We start from the raw sequence: 15,191 nt of genomic DNA, 5'->3' as shown, positions 1-15,191 counted from the left end.
TTCACGATAGCCAAAGTGATCTTTAAAAAAAGCCAGTACAAGTCCTTCCTTTGCCCAAATCCTCTAATGGTTTCATGTTTCTCGAGTAAAAGCCACGGTCAATGCAATGCCAATAAGACTCTACGAGATCTCACCCTCTGTTACCTCTGCCATCATCTACTATTTTTCCCGAACTTACTTTGCTCCAGCCGTACTGGCCTTCCAACTACTTTCTAAAATATGGCAGCTCATGACCCTCTCTGGACTTTGTACCTGTGGTTTCCTACTCCTGGAATCATCTTCCCTTGTGTCTACCTGTTGCCCCTATGTTACTCCCTCATCTCCTCCTGAGATTTATACAACTCACTTTCTCAGTAAGATTGTCCCTGACTACCCTATTTATTTATTTTTAAAATATTTATTTATTTATTTTCTTTTTCTTTTTCTTTTTTTTTTTTGGCCTGCGTCAGGTCTTAGTTGTGGCACGTGGGGTCTTCGTTGAGGCATTCCGGATCTTTCACTGCAGCATGGTCTCTTCGTTGTGGCATGTGGGCTTCTCTCTAGTTGTGGTAAGTGTGTTTCCTCTCTCTAGTCGTGGTGCGCAGGCTCCAGGGCGCATGGGCTCTGTAATTTACGGCATGAGGGCTCTCTCGTTGAGGCGCGCGAGCTCAGTAGTTGTGGTGCGCGGGCTTAGTTGCCCCGTGGCCTGTGGGATCTTAGTCCCCTGACCAGTGATCGAACCTGCCTCGCCCACGTTGGAAGGTAGATTCTTTACCACTGGACCACCAGGGAAGTCCCTGACTACCCTATTTAAATTGTGCTCTTTCTAATGTTCTAAATCCTGCTTCCCTAATTTATCTTCCTCTTAGCAATTATCATCATCTAATATAGTGTAACTTACTTATTTTGTTTTACTATATCTTCCTCTAACAGGAATGTAAGCTCCATTAAGGCAGGTATTTTTGTCTGTTTTGTTTACAGCTATAGCTCCAGCACCTAAAAAAAATAATGAGGGGCACATAATAGGCATTTAGTAAGTATTTGCTGAAGAGATAAATAAGTTATCTAGTTTTAATAGTACATCCTTTATTCTTTTATATTGATACCTTGAAGTCAAGTACCAGATCATATGCTTCCTCTGGTTTCCACCCCAGCATGTTGTAAGGGTTCAACGATAACTTGCTAATACACATCATCTTTTAATAGTCAAGCTCTTCACATCATTTTCTCAGTGACCATGTCTTTGACAGAAGCTCTCTTGTCACCTCAATGCCCGTCACAGCTTTAGGGGACAATAGCTTCTTTATTTAGTAGCCATATGGCCTGGGTGGCAGTTGCCTACAATTTTTAAAGGTTGTGACATTGGCAATTACTGAAATGTCAAAACTCCAGGCCAACCATGTGGGTTGTGGCGACAACCATCCCACACAGTTGCTGTGGTGATGTGGGTAAACTCTATATAGCATCTGACACTGAGCCATAAGATTAGAGTTAAGATTAGCTCTATACAGTGCCTCAGGGAATGGCATTGGTTATAAGACAGGTATACTAGACTAAAACACCTATATTAATATGAAGACTAGGGCCACCAAGAGGCAGAGGAAACATTTGTGGTTTTTTTTTTATGTTGTATGCTAATAATATGCTGTTAATCATCACTTCTAGCCATGAGATTATTGGAAAATATATTTACTAATACCACATGGTGCAGTTCTTTTTCACAGTAATGTAAATGCCAGTATTTTCTAAAGCACACTCTATTGTGATAACTTTATAAGCATAAGGTACAATAGAACATTTCTAGAGATCCTTTTATAGAATCTTTACATATACCATCTTGTTTTATCTTCATAATGAATCTAAAGTATAAGTATTATCTAAATTGTATAAATAAAGAAGGCAAGGCTAAGTAACTAGCCCAAGGTTACAGAGTGAGTGAGTGGTGGAACTGAATTTAGCACAGGTCCTCACTCCGAAGCTCTTCTGTCACTCAGTATCGCTTCCTGAGTCAGCTCCAGGAGAGAATGCTGCACTGGGCATCTCAAAAGGGATGAGCTTAGGTATTAAAAGCAAGAGGAAAAATTCCTTCTATAAAATAAATTTCTATTTCACTATGGGCATCAAAATTACAAAAGATATAAGAGAGGAAGAATTCAGTTATTTGCTGGAATTCTCTGAAGCCTGAGACTAAATCTGTAAAAAAAAAAAAAATTATATAATACATATGTTATACATATTCTAATATTATATATTATTATATAATTTGTATAAAATATATACTATTATATAATTTATATACTATATATATACTTAAATACCTCTTAAAAGCTTTATTAAAATAAAATTGACATACAGTGAACTGCACATATTGAAAGTGAGCAACTTGGTAAGTTTTCATTTATGTGTCCTTTTGTGAAATCATTACGGCAAACAAGATAATGAATGTATCCGTCACCTCCAAGATTTTCCTCATGGACTTCTTAATGCCTCCCATCCCCAGGCAACCACTGATCTGTGTTCTGTCACCATAGATTACTTTGTATTTTTATAAAGTTTCATAGAAGTTGACTCATCCAGTGTTTATCTTCCTTTTCCTGGTTTCTTTCATTCAGCATAATTATTTTGAGATTTGCTACATTTCTAGGTGTATCCATGGTTTACTGCTTTCTGTTGATTTGAGTAATATTCCATTGGACTAATGGCCATCCAAATTTTCCAGTGCCATCATTTCTCTGAATTGCTTGTATACCTTTGTCAAACCAGTTTTCTGTATACACGTTGAGTCTTTTTCTGAATTCCCTATTCTGTTCTGTTGATCTATTTTTCTATCTTTATGCTGTTACCACACCGTTTTGATTACTCTATTTTTAGACTGAGTCTTGAAGTCAGGTAGTGTTAATCCACCAACTTTCTTCTTTTTTTTTTTGAGAGTTGTTTTCAGTATTCTAGTTCCTTTGCATTTCCATAAAATATATTTAATTGGTTTGTCAGTTTCTGTTTAAAAAAGACTACTAAGAGTTTAATTGGAATTCTTCAAATCCATAGATAAATTTGGGAGAATTGACATCTTAACGTTATTGAGTTTCCTGATATGTACACACAGTGTATCTCTTCTTAAAAAAATTTATTTAAATCATCATCAGTTTTCTGAGTGATGCTTTGTAGTTTTCAGCATAAAGACTTGCATGTCTATTGCCAGATATACCCCTCAGTATTTCACATTTTTAATATTATTTTAAATAGTACTAACTTAAAAAAATTTTTTTATACAGCAGGTTCTTATTAGTTATCTATTTTATACATATTAGTGTATACCTGTCAATCCCAGTCTCCCAATTCATCACACCACCACCAACCCTGCCACCGCTTTCCCCCATTGGTGTCCATAAGTTTGTTCTCTAGATCTGTGTCTCAATTTCTGCCCTGAAATTGGTTCATCTGTACCATTTTTCTAGGTTCCACATATATGTGTTAATATACGATATTTGGTTTTCTCTTTCAGACTTACTTCACTCTGTATGACAGTCTCTAGATTCATCCACATCTCTACAAATGACCCAATTTCGTTCCTTTTTATGGCTGAGTAATATTCCATTGTATATATGTACCACATCTGCTTTATCCATTCGTCTGTCAATGGGCATTTAGGTTGCTTCCATGACCTGGCTATTGTAAATAGTGTTGCAGTGAAGGTTGGGGTGCATGTGTCTTTTTGAATTATGATTTTCTCTGGGTATATGCCCTGTAGTGGGATTGCTGGGTCATATGGTAATGCTATTTTTAGTTTTTTAAGGAACCTCCATACTGTTCTCCATAGTGGCTGTATCAATTTACATTCCCACCAACAGTGCAAGAGGGTTCCCTTTTCTCCACACCCTTTCCAGCATTTGTTGTTTGTAGATTTTCTGATGATGCCCATTCTAACTGGTGTGAGGTGATACCTCATTGTAGTTTTGATTTGCATTTCTCTAATAATTAGTGATGTTGAGCAGTTTTTCATGTGCTTCTTGGCCATTTGTCTGTCTTCTTAGGAGAAATGTCTATTTTGGTCTTCTGCCCATTTTTGGATTGGGTTGTTTGTTCTTTTAATATTGAGCTGCGTGAGCTGTTTATATATTTTGGAGGTTAACCTTTGTCTATTGATTCGTTGGCAAATATTTTCTCCCATTCTGAGGGTTGTCTTTTTTGTCTTGTTTGTAGTTTCCTTTGCTTTGCAAAAGCATTTAAGTTTCATTAGATCCCAATTTTTTATTTTTGTTTTTATTTCCATGACTCTAGGAGGTGGATCAAAAAAGATCTTGCTGTGATTTATGTCAAAGAGTGTTCTTCCTATGTTTTCCTCTAAGAGTTTTATAGTGTCCAGTCTTACATTTAGTTCTCTAATCCATTTTGAGTTTATTTTTGTGTATGGTGTTAGGGAGTGTTCTAGTTTCATTCTTTTACGTGTAGCTGTCCAGTTTTCCCAGCACCACTTAATGAAGATACTGTCTTTTCTGCATTGTATATCCTTGCCTCCTTTGTCGTAGACAGGTGACCACAGGTGCGTGGGTTTCTCTCTGGGCTTTCTATCCTCTTCCATTGATCTATATTTCTGTTTTTGTGCCAGTACCATATTGTCCTGATTACTGTAGCTTTGTAGTATAGTCTGAAGTCAGGGAGTCTGATTCCTCCAGCTCCATTATTTTCCTTCAAGACTGCTTTGGCTATCTGGGGTTCTTGTGTCTCCATACAAATTTTAAGATATTTTTATTCTAGTTCTGTAAAAAATGCCATTGGTAATTTGATAGGGATTGCATTGAATCTGTAGATTGCTTTGGGTAATATAGTCGTTTTTACAATATTGATTCTTCCAATCCAAGAACATGGTATATCTCTCCATCTGTTTGTATCATCTTTAATTTCTTTCATCAGTGTCTTATAGCTTTCTGCATACAGGTCTTTTGTCTCCCTAGGTAGGTTTATTCCTGGGTATTTTATGCTTTTTGTTGCAATAGCAAATGGGAGCGTTTCCTTAATTTCTCTTCAGATTTTTCATCATTAGTGTATAGGAATACAGGAGATTGCTGTTAATTAATTTTGTATCCTTCAACTTTACCAAACTCATTGATTAGCTCTAGTGGTTTTCTGTTGGCATCTTTAGGATTCTGTATGTATAGTATCATGTCATCTGCAAACAGTGACAGTTTTACTTCTTCTTTTCCAATTTGTATTCCTTTTATTTCTTTTTCTTCTCTGATTGCTGTGGCTAGGACTTCCAAAACTGTGTTGAATAATAGTGGTGAGAGTGGACATCCTTGTCTCATTCCTGATCTTAGAGGAAATGCTTTCAGTTTTTCACAACTGAGAATGATGTTTGCTGTGGGTTTGCCATATATAGCCTTTATTATGTTGAGGTAGGTTCTCTCTGTACCCACTTTCTGGAGAGTATTGATCATAAATGGCTGTTAAATTTTGTCAAAAGCTTTTTCTGCATCTATTGAGATGATCATATGGTTTTTGTCCTTCAATGTGTTAACATGGTGTATCACATTGATTGATTTGCATATATTGAAGAATCCTTGCATCCCTCAGATAAATCCCACTTGATCGTGGTGTATGATCCTTTTAATGTGGTGTTGGATTCTGTTTGCTAGTATTTTGTTGAGGATTTTTACATCTATATTCATCAGTGATATTGGTCTGTAACTTTCCTCTTTTGTGATATCTTTGTCTGGTTTTGGTATCAGGTTGATGGTGTCCTCACAGAATGAGTTTGGGAGTGTTCCTTCCTCTGCAAGTGTTTGGAAGAGTTTGAGTAGGATGGGTGTTAGCTCTTCTCTAAATGTTTGATAGAATTCACCTGTGAAGCCATCTGGTCCTGGACTTCTGTTTGTTGGAATATTTTTAATCACAGTTTCAATTTCATTACTTGGGATTGGTCTGTTCATATTTTCTGTTTTTTCTTGTTTCAGTCTTGGAATGTTATACCTTTGTAAGAATTTGTCCATTTCTTCTGGGTTGTCCATTTTATTGGCATAGATTTGCAGTCTCTTAGGATGCTTTGTATTACTGCGGTGTTTGTTGTAACTTCTTCTTTTTCATTTCTAATTTTATTGGTTTGAGTCCTCTCCCTCTTCTTCTTGATGAGTTTGGCTAATGGTTTATCAATATTGTTTATCTTCTCAAAGAGCCAGCTTTTAGTTTTATTGACCTTTGCTATTGTTTTCTTTGTTTCTATTTCACTTATTTCTGCTCTGATCTTTATGATTTCTTTCCTTCTGCTAACTCTGGGTTTTGTTTTTTCTTCTTTCTCTAGTTCCTTTAGGTGTAGGGTTAGATTGTTTATTTGAGATTTTTCTTGTTTCTTGAGGTAGGCTTGTATAGCTATACACTTCCCTCTTAGAACTGCTTTTGCTGCATCCCATAGGTTTCGGATCGTCGAGTTTTCATTGTTATTTTTCTCTAGGTATTTTTTGATTTCCTCTTTGATTTTTTCAGTGATCTCTTGGTTATTTAGTAATGTATTGTTTAGCCTCCATGTGTTTGTGTTTTTTATGTTTTTTTCCCTGTAATTGATTTCTAATCTCATAGCGTTGTGGTCAGAAAAGATGCTTAATATTATTTCAATTTTCTTAAATTTACTGAGGCTTGATTTGTGACCCAAGATGTGATCTATCCTGGAGAATGTTCCATGTGCACTTGAGAAGAAAGTGTAATCTGCTGTTTTTGGATGGAATGTCCTATAAATATCAATTAAATCTATCTGGTCTACTTTGTCATTTAAAGCTTCTGTTTCATTATTAATTTTCTGTTTGGATGATCTGTCCATTGGTGTAAGTGAGGTGTTAAAGTCCCCCACTATTATTGTGTTACTGTTAATTTCCTCTTTTATAGATGTTAGCAGTTGCCTTATGTATTGAGGTGCTCCTATGTTGGGTGCATATATATTCATAATTGTTATATCTTCTTCTTGGATTGATCCCTTGAACATTATGTAGTGTCCTTCCTGGTCTCTTGTAACATTCTTTATTTTAAAGTCTATTTTATCGGAGTATTGCTACTCCAGCTTTCTTTTGATTTCCATTTGCATGGAATATCTTTTTCCATCCCCTCTCTTTCAGTCAGTATGTGTCCCTAGGTCTGAATTGGGTCTCTTGTAGACAGCATATATATGGGTCTTCTTTTTGTATCCATTCAGAGAGCCTGTGTCTTTTGGTTGGAGCATTTAATACATTCACGTTTAAGGTAATTATCGATATATATGTTCCTGTTACCATTTTCTTAATTGTTATGGGTTTGTTTTTGTAGGTCCTTTTCTTTTGTGTTTCCCACTTAGAGAAGTTCCTTTAGCATTTGTTGTAGAGCTGGTTTGGTGGTGCTGAATTCACTTAGCTTTTGCTTGTCTGTAAAGCTTTTGATTTCTCCATCGAATCTGAATGAGATCCTTGCCGGGTAGAGTAGTCCTCCTTGTAGTTTCTTCTCTTTCATCACTTTAAATATATCATGGCACTCCCTTCTGGCTTGTAGAGTTTCTGCTGAGAAATCAGCTGTTAACCTTGTGGGAGTTCCCTTGTATGTTTTTTTGTCGTTTTTCCTTTGCTGCTTTCAATAATTTTTCTTTGTCTTTAATTTTTGCCAACTTGCTTTCCTGTGTGTCTCGGCACGTTTCTCCTTGGGTTTATCCTGTATGTGACTCTGTGTGCTTCCTGGACTTGGGTGGCTATTTTCTTTCCCATGTTAGGGAAGTTTTCGACTATAATCTCTTCAAATATTTTCTCTGGTCCTTTCTCTCTCTCTTCTTCTGGGACCCCTATAATGCGAATGTTGTTGCATTTAATGTTGTCCCAGAGGTCTCTTAGGCTGTCTTCATTTCTTTTCATTCTTTTTTCTTTAGCCTTTTCCGCAGCAGTGAATTCCACCATTTTGTCTTCCAGGTCACATATCCATTCTTCTGCCTCAGTTATTATGCTATTGATTCCTTCTAGTGTAGTTTTCATTTCAGTTATTGTATTGTTCATCTCTGTTTGTTTGTTCTTTAATTCTTCTAGGTCTTTGTTAAACATTTCTTGCATCTTCTCAATCTCTGCCTCCAGTCTTTTTCTGAGGTCCTGGATCATCTTCACTATCATTATTCTGAATTCTTTTTATGGAAGGTTGCCTATCTCCGCTTCATTTAGTTGTTTTTCTGGGGTTTTATCTTGTTCCTTCATCTGGTACATAGCCCTCTGCCTTTCCATATTGCCTATCTTTCTGTGAATGTGGTTTTTGTTTCACAGGCTGCAGGATTGTAGTTCTTCTTGCTTCTGCTGTCTGCCCTCTGGTGGATGAGGCTATGTAAGAGGCTTGTGCAAGTTTCCTGATTGGAAGGACTGGTTGTGGGTAGAGCTGGCTGTAGCTCTAGTGGGCAGATCTCAGTAAAACTTTAATCCACTTGGCTGCTGATGTGTGGGCTGGGTTCCCTCCCTGTTGGTTGTTTGGCCTGAGGCAACCCAACACTGGAGCCTTCCCAGGCTCTTTGTTGGGGCTAATGGCAGACTCTGAGAGGGCTCACGCCAAGGAGTACTTCCCAGAACTGCTGCTGCCAGTGTCCTTGTCCTCACAGTGAGACACAGCCACCCCCGCCTCTCAGGAGACCCTCCAACACTAGCATATAGGTCTGGTTCAATATTCTGCTGGGTCACTGCTCCTTCTCCTGGGTTCCGACGCACACACTACTTTGTGTGTGCCCTCCAAGAGTGGAGTCTCTATGTCCCTCAGTCCTGACGAAGTCCTGCAGTCAAATCCTGCTAGCCTTCAAAGTCTGATTCTCTAGGAATTTCTCCTCCCATTGCTGGACCCCCATGTTGGGAAGCCTGACATGGGGCTCAAAACCTTCACTGCAGTGGGTGGACTTCTGTGGTATTAGTGTTCTCCAGTTTGTGAGTCACCCATCCAGCATTTATGGGATTTGATTTTATTGTGATTGTGCCCCTCCTACCCTCTCATTGTGGCTTCTCCTTTGTCTTTGGACGTGGGGTATCTTTTCTGGTGAGTTCCAGTGTCTACCTGTTAATGATTGCTCAGCAGTTAGTTGTGATTCTGGTCCTCTCGCAAGAGGGAGTGAGAGCATGTCCGTCTACTTCACCATCTTGAACCAATCTCCCTAAGTAGTACTAATTTTTAATTTCACTTTCTGTTTACTGTTATTGTATAGAACTTCTGTGTATTAATCTTGCATAATGCAAACTTAATAAACTCACTAGAACTTTTTGCAGACACCATTGGATTTTCTAGGCAAGAAATCATGCAATTTGTTAATAAAGACAGTTTTATTTTTCAAATCTGGCTGCCTTTAATTTCTTTAGTTGATGTATATTTCACTGACTGTCATCTCTGGTGGTAAGAGCTAATCTCTTTGCCTGATCATAGGGGAAAAACTTATTAGCTTGAGGAAGTTTCTGTCTAGTCCTGGTTTGCTGAGAATTTTATCAGAAATCAATATTAGGTTTTCACACATTTTACAATTTTTTAGGTTTTTAATAAAATAAATTACATTTATCAATAATTGCATATTTAATCAACCTTACATTTGGGGATAAATCCTACTTGGTCATGATATAGTATACTTTTTACATTTGTTGGGTATAATTTGCTAAAGTTTTGTTTGGAATATTTATACCAATATTTATGAAGTATATTGGTTTGTAGTTTTTTTTTCTTGTGATCATCTTGGTCTGATTTGGGTATCAAGGTAACACTGACCTCATTAATTGAATTGGGAAGTATTCTTGCCTCTTTAATTTTCTGGTAGAGTTTATGTAGAATTTGTAGCAGTTCCTCCTTAAATATTTGGTGGCAATTCACCAGTGAAACAGTATAGCCTAGATGGTTTTTTTGTGTGTGGTAAAGTTTTTAACTACAAATTTAATTTCTTTACTGTATATAAGACTATTCTGGCTGTCTTCTGTGAACTCTCATACATAGTTTGTGAATTTCAAGGGATTTCTCTGTTTTATCTAAGTTGACGTTTATTGGGTAAAGGTGTTTTAAAAAATATTTCCTTATTTTCCTTTTCGTATCTGTAGACTCTGTAGTGATGTTACCTCTCTCATCTCTGACGTTGGTAATTTGTGTTTTCTCTCTTTTCCTGATCAGTCTATTTTTTCAATTTTATTGATCTTTTCAAAGAACCAAGCTTTAGTTCCATTGATTTGCTCTATTGTATTTCTGTTTTAGATTCCATTGATTTTTCACTCTGATCTATTACTTTCATTCTTCTACTCACTCTGAGTTTAATTTGTTCTTCTTTTCCAGATTTCTTAAGGTGGATCTGTGGTCGTTTAGTTGAAATATTCTTCTTTTCTAATATATCTAGTTAATGCTATACAATTTCCCCTAAGTATTGTTTTAGCCCAAAGAATTGTAAATTTTTCCAGTCTAACTGCTGGGGACAGACACTGTTCATTGTCCCATGTGGGTGCCAGGAGCACTGTTCTCTCTAATCCTTTGGGGTGTTTCTTTCCCGGGTCTCAAGTATTATCCTCCCATGCATGTAGTGATCAACACTCAGTTGAATACTCAAGAAGGAGCCTCTGCAGATCCCCAGAGTTCTCTTTTCATGCCGCTCTCTCCTCTTTGTTCCTGTGCTCTGCAAACTCTAGCTTCCTTGGTCTCTCTGAACTCACAGTTCCATCTTCTCAGCTCAGAGGGCTCACCTCATTTATTTTCTGTCTCTTAAGAATAACTTTCCTTCACTGCTTGATGTCCAGTGTCTTGAAAACTATTGTTTTATATACTTTGTCTTATTTTGTTGTTGTTATTTCAAGCAGGAGAATAAATCCAGTGTCTATTATTTCATCTTTGTTGGAAGCAGGCATTTTCTTCCCATACATCATCCTATTTCAGCCTCTCTAGAGTCCTGTGAGTTAGGTGTTGTTTTTAATAATCATCCCCATCTCACACAGGAGAAGACTGAGACTCACGGAGACCTAGTATCAGCTACAGGTTAAGTTTTTTTATATAGATCTTCTGGGTCTAAATCCAGTGCCTCAAGTGACTGATTCAGCAAGCTTCTCAGGTCTCTCTTTGGTTTCTTTTAAATATTTTTAATACATCTTGGGTTTCAGTTCCAGTGTATTAAGAGTTTGGAAGCCTTTGCAGTTTCTAATTCAAGTGGCTTTCGTCTGGGGATTTCTTTGAGTACATTTTTTTGTTGTTGTTTTTGGCTGCATTGGATCTTCGTTGTTGTGCACGGGACTTTTTTCTCTAGTTGCGGAAACCGGGGGCTACTCTTCTTTGCGGTGTGCAGACTTCTCATTGTGGTGGCTTATCTTGTTGTGGAGCATAGGATCTAGGCATGTGGGTTTCAGTAGTTGTGGCACATGGGCTCAGTAGTTGTGGCTCATGGGCTCTAGAGCGCAGGCTCAGTTGTTGTGGCACATGGGCTTAGTTGCTCCACGGCATGTGGAATATTCCCGGACCAGGGCTCAAACCCGTGTGCCCTGCATTGGCAGTTGGATTCTTTACTACTGTGCCACCAGGGAAGCCCTCTTTGAGTACTTTTTGATGGTGGAGTTTCATCATGGAAAATTACATGCACTAACACTTACTTGGATGGATAATTACCCTCATGTCTTAAATTCTGGAATTGAAACAAGAAATGTTACAGCTTATGTTTCTCAAAGCTTTGATACGTTAGTATCTGAGGCCTTGATCTGGCTCTATGTTCCATTTCCTTAAAGCAGACTCCAAGATAGAGAAATTTTTATTTCCCTGGCAATGAGAAGTATCAAAGTGTAAAAAATCCAAGAATTATATTAAGCCAAAACTGTCATGTCAAATTCTAACTTAATTCTTTGGCCAATAGAAAGACAGGGGCTTCTGTTCAGCAGTTTTCACCATATACACTAATATAATGTGATGAAATTTCTTCTTAAATATATGGTTATTAATATTGTTCTAGTGTAGTCTTTTCCTGAAGTATGTGCTAATCAGCATTACATAAAAAGATGAGTTCATACATAGTAAAACAAACAGAAAAGGAGATGCTAGATTAAAGAAAGATACTTAAATTTTTTTTTACACAAAATTTGTCCTTTTTCAACAGGTTGGTGTACATTATGACGAGAAACCTCTAATTTGGGGGTAGCTGTGACACTCAGTTTATTTTGTTTAGCCCTTGTGAAAGTTTTCCTATAGTCCAGCTACTCTTACCAGACAATTCTTTCCTCTCAATGCACTGTTTTGGCTTTTCCAGCCATGTTTTCAATACGGAGAGATGCTGAAGTGTTTTGAGTAATGTCTAAACTACTAAAAAGCATTTTAAAATCAAACAAGATGGCAGGAAAAAAATTCTGATAAGGAGGTAACCTGTAACTAACCCACCTTAAGTCCCTCATGAGACATTTTTATTAGAGAAAATGTGGACACCTCCATCTGGAAACTTACTGCAACAGGAAGGGAAAAGAAACACTGCCACGCTAGTGGAACCAGCCTTTTTTTTTTTTTTTTTTTTTTTTGCGGTACGCGGGCCTCTCACTGTCGTGGCCTCTCCCGTTGCGGAGCACAGGCTCTGGACGCGCAGGCTCAACAGCCATGGCTCACGGGCCCAGCCGCTCCGCGGCATGTGGGATCTTCCCGGACCGGGGCAGGAACCCAAGTCCCCTGCATCGGCAGGTGGACTCTCAACCACTGAGCCACCAGGGAAGCCCTGAACCAGCCTTTTTAAATAAAGGAAATTGTTTTAATGTCAAAATATTACAGACACTCCATAAATGTTATTTGTACCTTTAGTATCTTCTGTTGTAGAAAACACATAGTAGAAAGAAATTACTATGATTTCAGTAATTTAAAAATTAATTTATAATTTGTTAACTGCAACAGCTTGTGCATAAAAATAAGGTGCATGCATGTGTAAACACACATATGTTCACACAAGGATACGCAAGACAAAGTTCGGTCTGCTGACAGTGCTCAACCACCTAAGAATTCTAGACCCAGTCAACAAATCAACAGTGACCCCTGGGACTTGCAGCCCACAGATTGGGAACCACTGTTCTAGGTTCTATAGCAATTGTAACCCTACCTAGGTCTAAGAGAAATAAATTCACATTTATTTAGCAATATTTATCAAATGCTTGCCATATACAAGGCATTGTGCTAGGAATTTGGAAAGCAGAGATGAGTAAGACATTTTCTCTTCTCTAGAACTTTATAATTTGATGGAGAAAGAGGAACATAACATGTTTACATGCTGGTGTAACAATGTGAAATCTCTGTTTGTATGTTGGTGTAATACAGTGGAAAAAATTACATTGCTGTAGCTGCTTTATCCCCTATGGGGATGGCATTGTTTTTTTCTCTGGAGTAAATTGGCCTTCTGTGGGGCAAAGTAACTTATTTATTTTGGTGTGTAGAAATATTAAGAAAGGAAGTAAGGATTACAGAGAAAGGAAGGGGTAAGAATCAATCAACATGGTGGCAGAAAGCTGGTGAGGGAGTGGGAGTGTGTGTGGGAGAGTACTGTGGTAGAATGTGGACTGGAAGAAATGTTAGACTGGATATAGTGGCCTGAGGACTTTTATCTGGATGGGGGTTGGTTAAGGTAAACTCTTATTAAATTAAAACATTAACACAGAAAAGGGTAAAAATCATAACCATACATTAATTTTTCTTAAAACAAATACATCCTGACTCAAGCAATAGAACATTATTAGAGCCCCAGAAATGCCTTCGGGGCCAAAGTACTTTTATGTTGCTCTGAACCCATTTATCTCATCCTCATTTTGTTGATAGTAGTTTGCCACACACATAGATGCCTGTGTGAGTGGTTACTTGGTGGCATAAAGCTAAAGGAAGTGGAAGATCTATGTTCAGTATCTGGATTACATGTGACAAAAAGAAGACAAAAGGCACAGGAAGTGCAATGTGAGGGAGACAGAGTTTCTTTGAGGATGGGCAGCTGGAGTTATTAGAAACCAGGAGAATGTGAGCTCAGTGGAATTGACAAATAGCTTGAGGTAGGCTTTTCACAGAGCAAGACTGAGCATGTGCAAAAGCACAGGGTCTTAAGGGGGGCATGCCACTTAAAAATGGAGGAACACAATCAGGAAGTGGCTGGAGCATAGATTCCATGGGTTTAAGAAATGAAAGATGAGATTTGAAAAATGTAAATGATGAATTTGAAGATTTTTGACTGGAGCAAAGGAGTTGGGATTCCTTTCTGTAGACACTGGAGAACCAAAGATCTTTAAGAATGTGAGTAACATGATGTGACCTGTTCTTTAGATGGACAGTTTAGGGACTAGTTTTCAGCATAAAATGGAGCAGGAAGAAGCCGGTGTCAAAAAGAAGATTCAATATGGAGATTATTTTAATACCTGAGGTAAGAGATGATGATCTAAACCACAGCAGTAGTATAAAGGTTTGAATTCAGGCAGCCATGTAAAGGAGGGAACAGATGTGGAAGATGTTCAAACACTAGAATTAACAGTATTTGGTCACCAGTTGGCTGTGAGGATGAGAGAAGGGGACACAAGAGGATCCCTTAGTCCCACATCTTGGGAGACAGGGTGGATGAGTGTATCATTTACTTAAACTGAAGATGCAAAAAAGAAGGAACTCAAAGTTTGGGGCTGTGGTTGGAGCAGTTATAATGAGGTTAGTTTTAGATATATAAGTTTGAGGTGCCCTCAGGACATGGAGGTGAGAATAATTGTGTTAGTGTCATAAATGACACCTCTAGAAGTTACTGGAGGTGACAGAGAGAAATCATAGAAAAGAGATGGTAAATGAATGTCAGTGGGTGACAGAGTATAACTGTAAAGGAAATGGGTCCTTAAATTGGTTCCAAAATAGAATAGCATACAGTTACTAGAAGATAGTTTTATTTTAATTCTCTGTAGCTTTTATTACTGGGTTATTTAAATGAACAATTAGAATAATTAAATTATATTCTTAATATTTTTATTATTATTCATTAATTTATAATGTAAGTCTAAAATAATTGTGCATTTCAAGTAAAATTTACTGAAATCAGGCTCACTGTTAATACTAGATAAAATCTGTGTTGTAACAGTACCACATAGTTAAAACACTTAAGGGATATAGTTATATTTTGATTTAAGTTTTTAAATGCTTAAAAATAAAACAAAAATTAACAAAAGTCTCAACATTTTAGACATTATAAATTGCAGGCTTTATCTATACATCAAAATTGGCATTGCACGGTTGTGGCAATTAAGAATAAAGAGTAA

At 37.5% G+C, this 15,191-nt stretch overlaps 1 protein-coding gene and 1 long non-coding RNA gene across 3 annotated transcripts in view; one reads left to right on the top strand and one right to left on the bottom strand.

The window, feature by feature from the left end:
• LOC309826002 overlaps window positions 1-751 on the top strand; it is a 115,165-nt gene extending 114,414 nt beyond the window's left edge. The window contains exon 3 of the long non-coding RNA XR_014297081.1: window positions 450-751. This is a non-coding gene — a long non-coding RNA (uncharacterized lncRNA). The remainder of the gene's footprint in view (window positions 1-449) is intronic.
• GRM5 (glutamate metabotropic receptor 5) overlaps window positions 1-15,191 on the bottom strand; it is a gene marked incomplete at both ends in the record, with an annotated part of 539,059 nt that overhangs the window by 114,680 nt on the left and 409,188 nt on the right. The gene's annotated exons all lie outside the window — the stretch shown is intronic.

The sequence above is a fragment of the Grampus griseus genome, assembly GCF_964374135.1.
Source record: "Grampus griseus genome assembly, chromosome: 8".
Lineage (NCBI taxonomy): Eukaryota > Metazoa > Chordata > Mammalia > Artiodactyla > Delphinidae > Grampus > Grampus griseus.
Note: the sequence above shows the minus strand (reverse complement) of the source record. Positions and strands in the feature narration are given on the sequence as shown.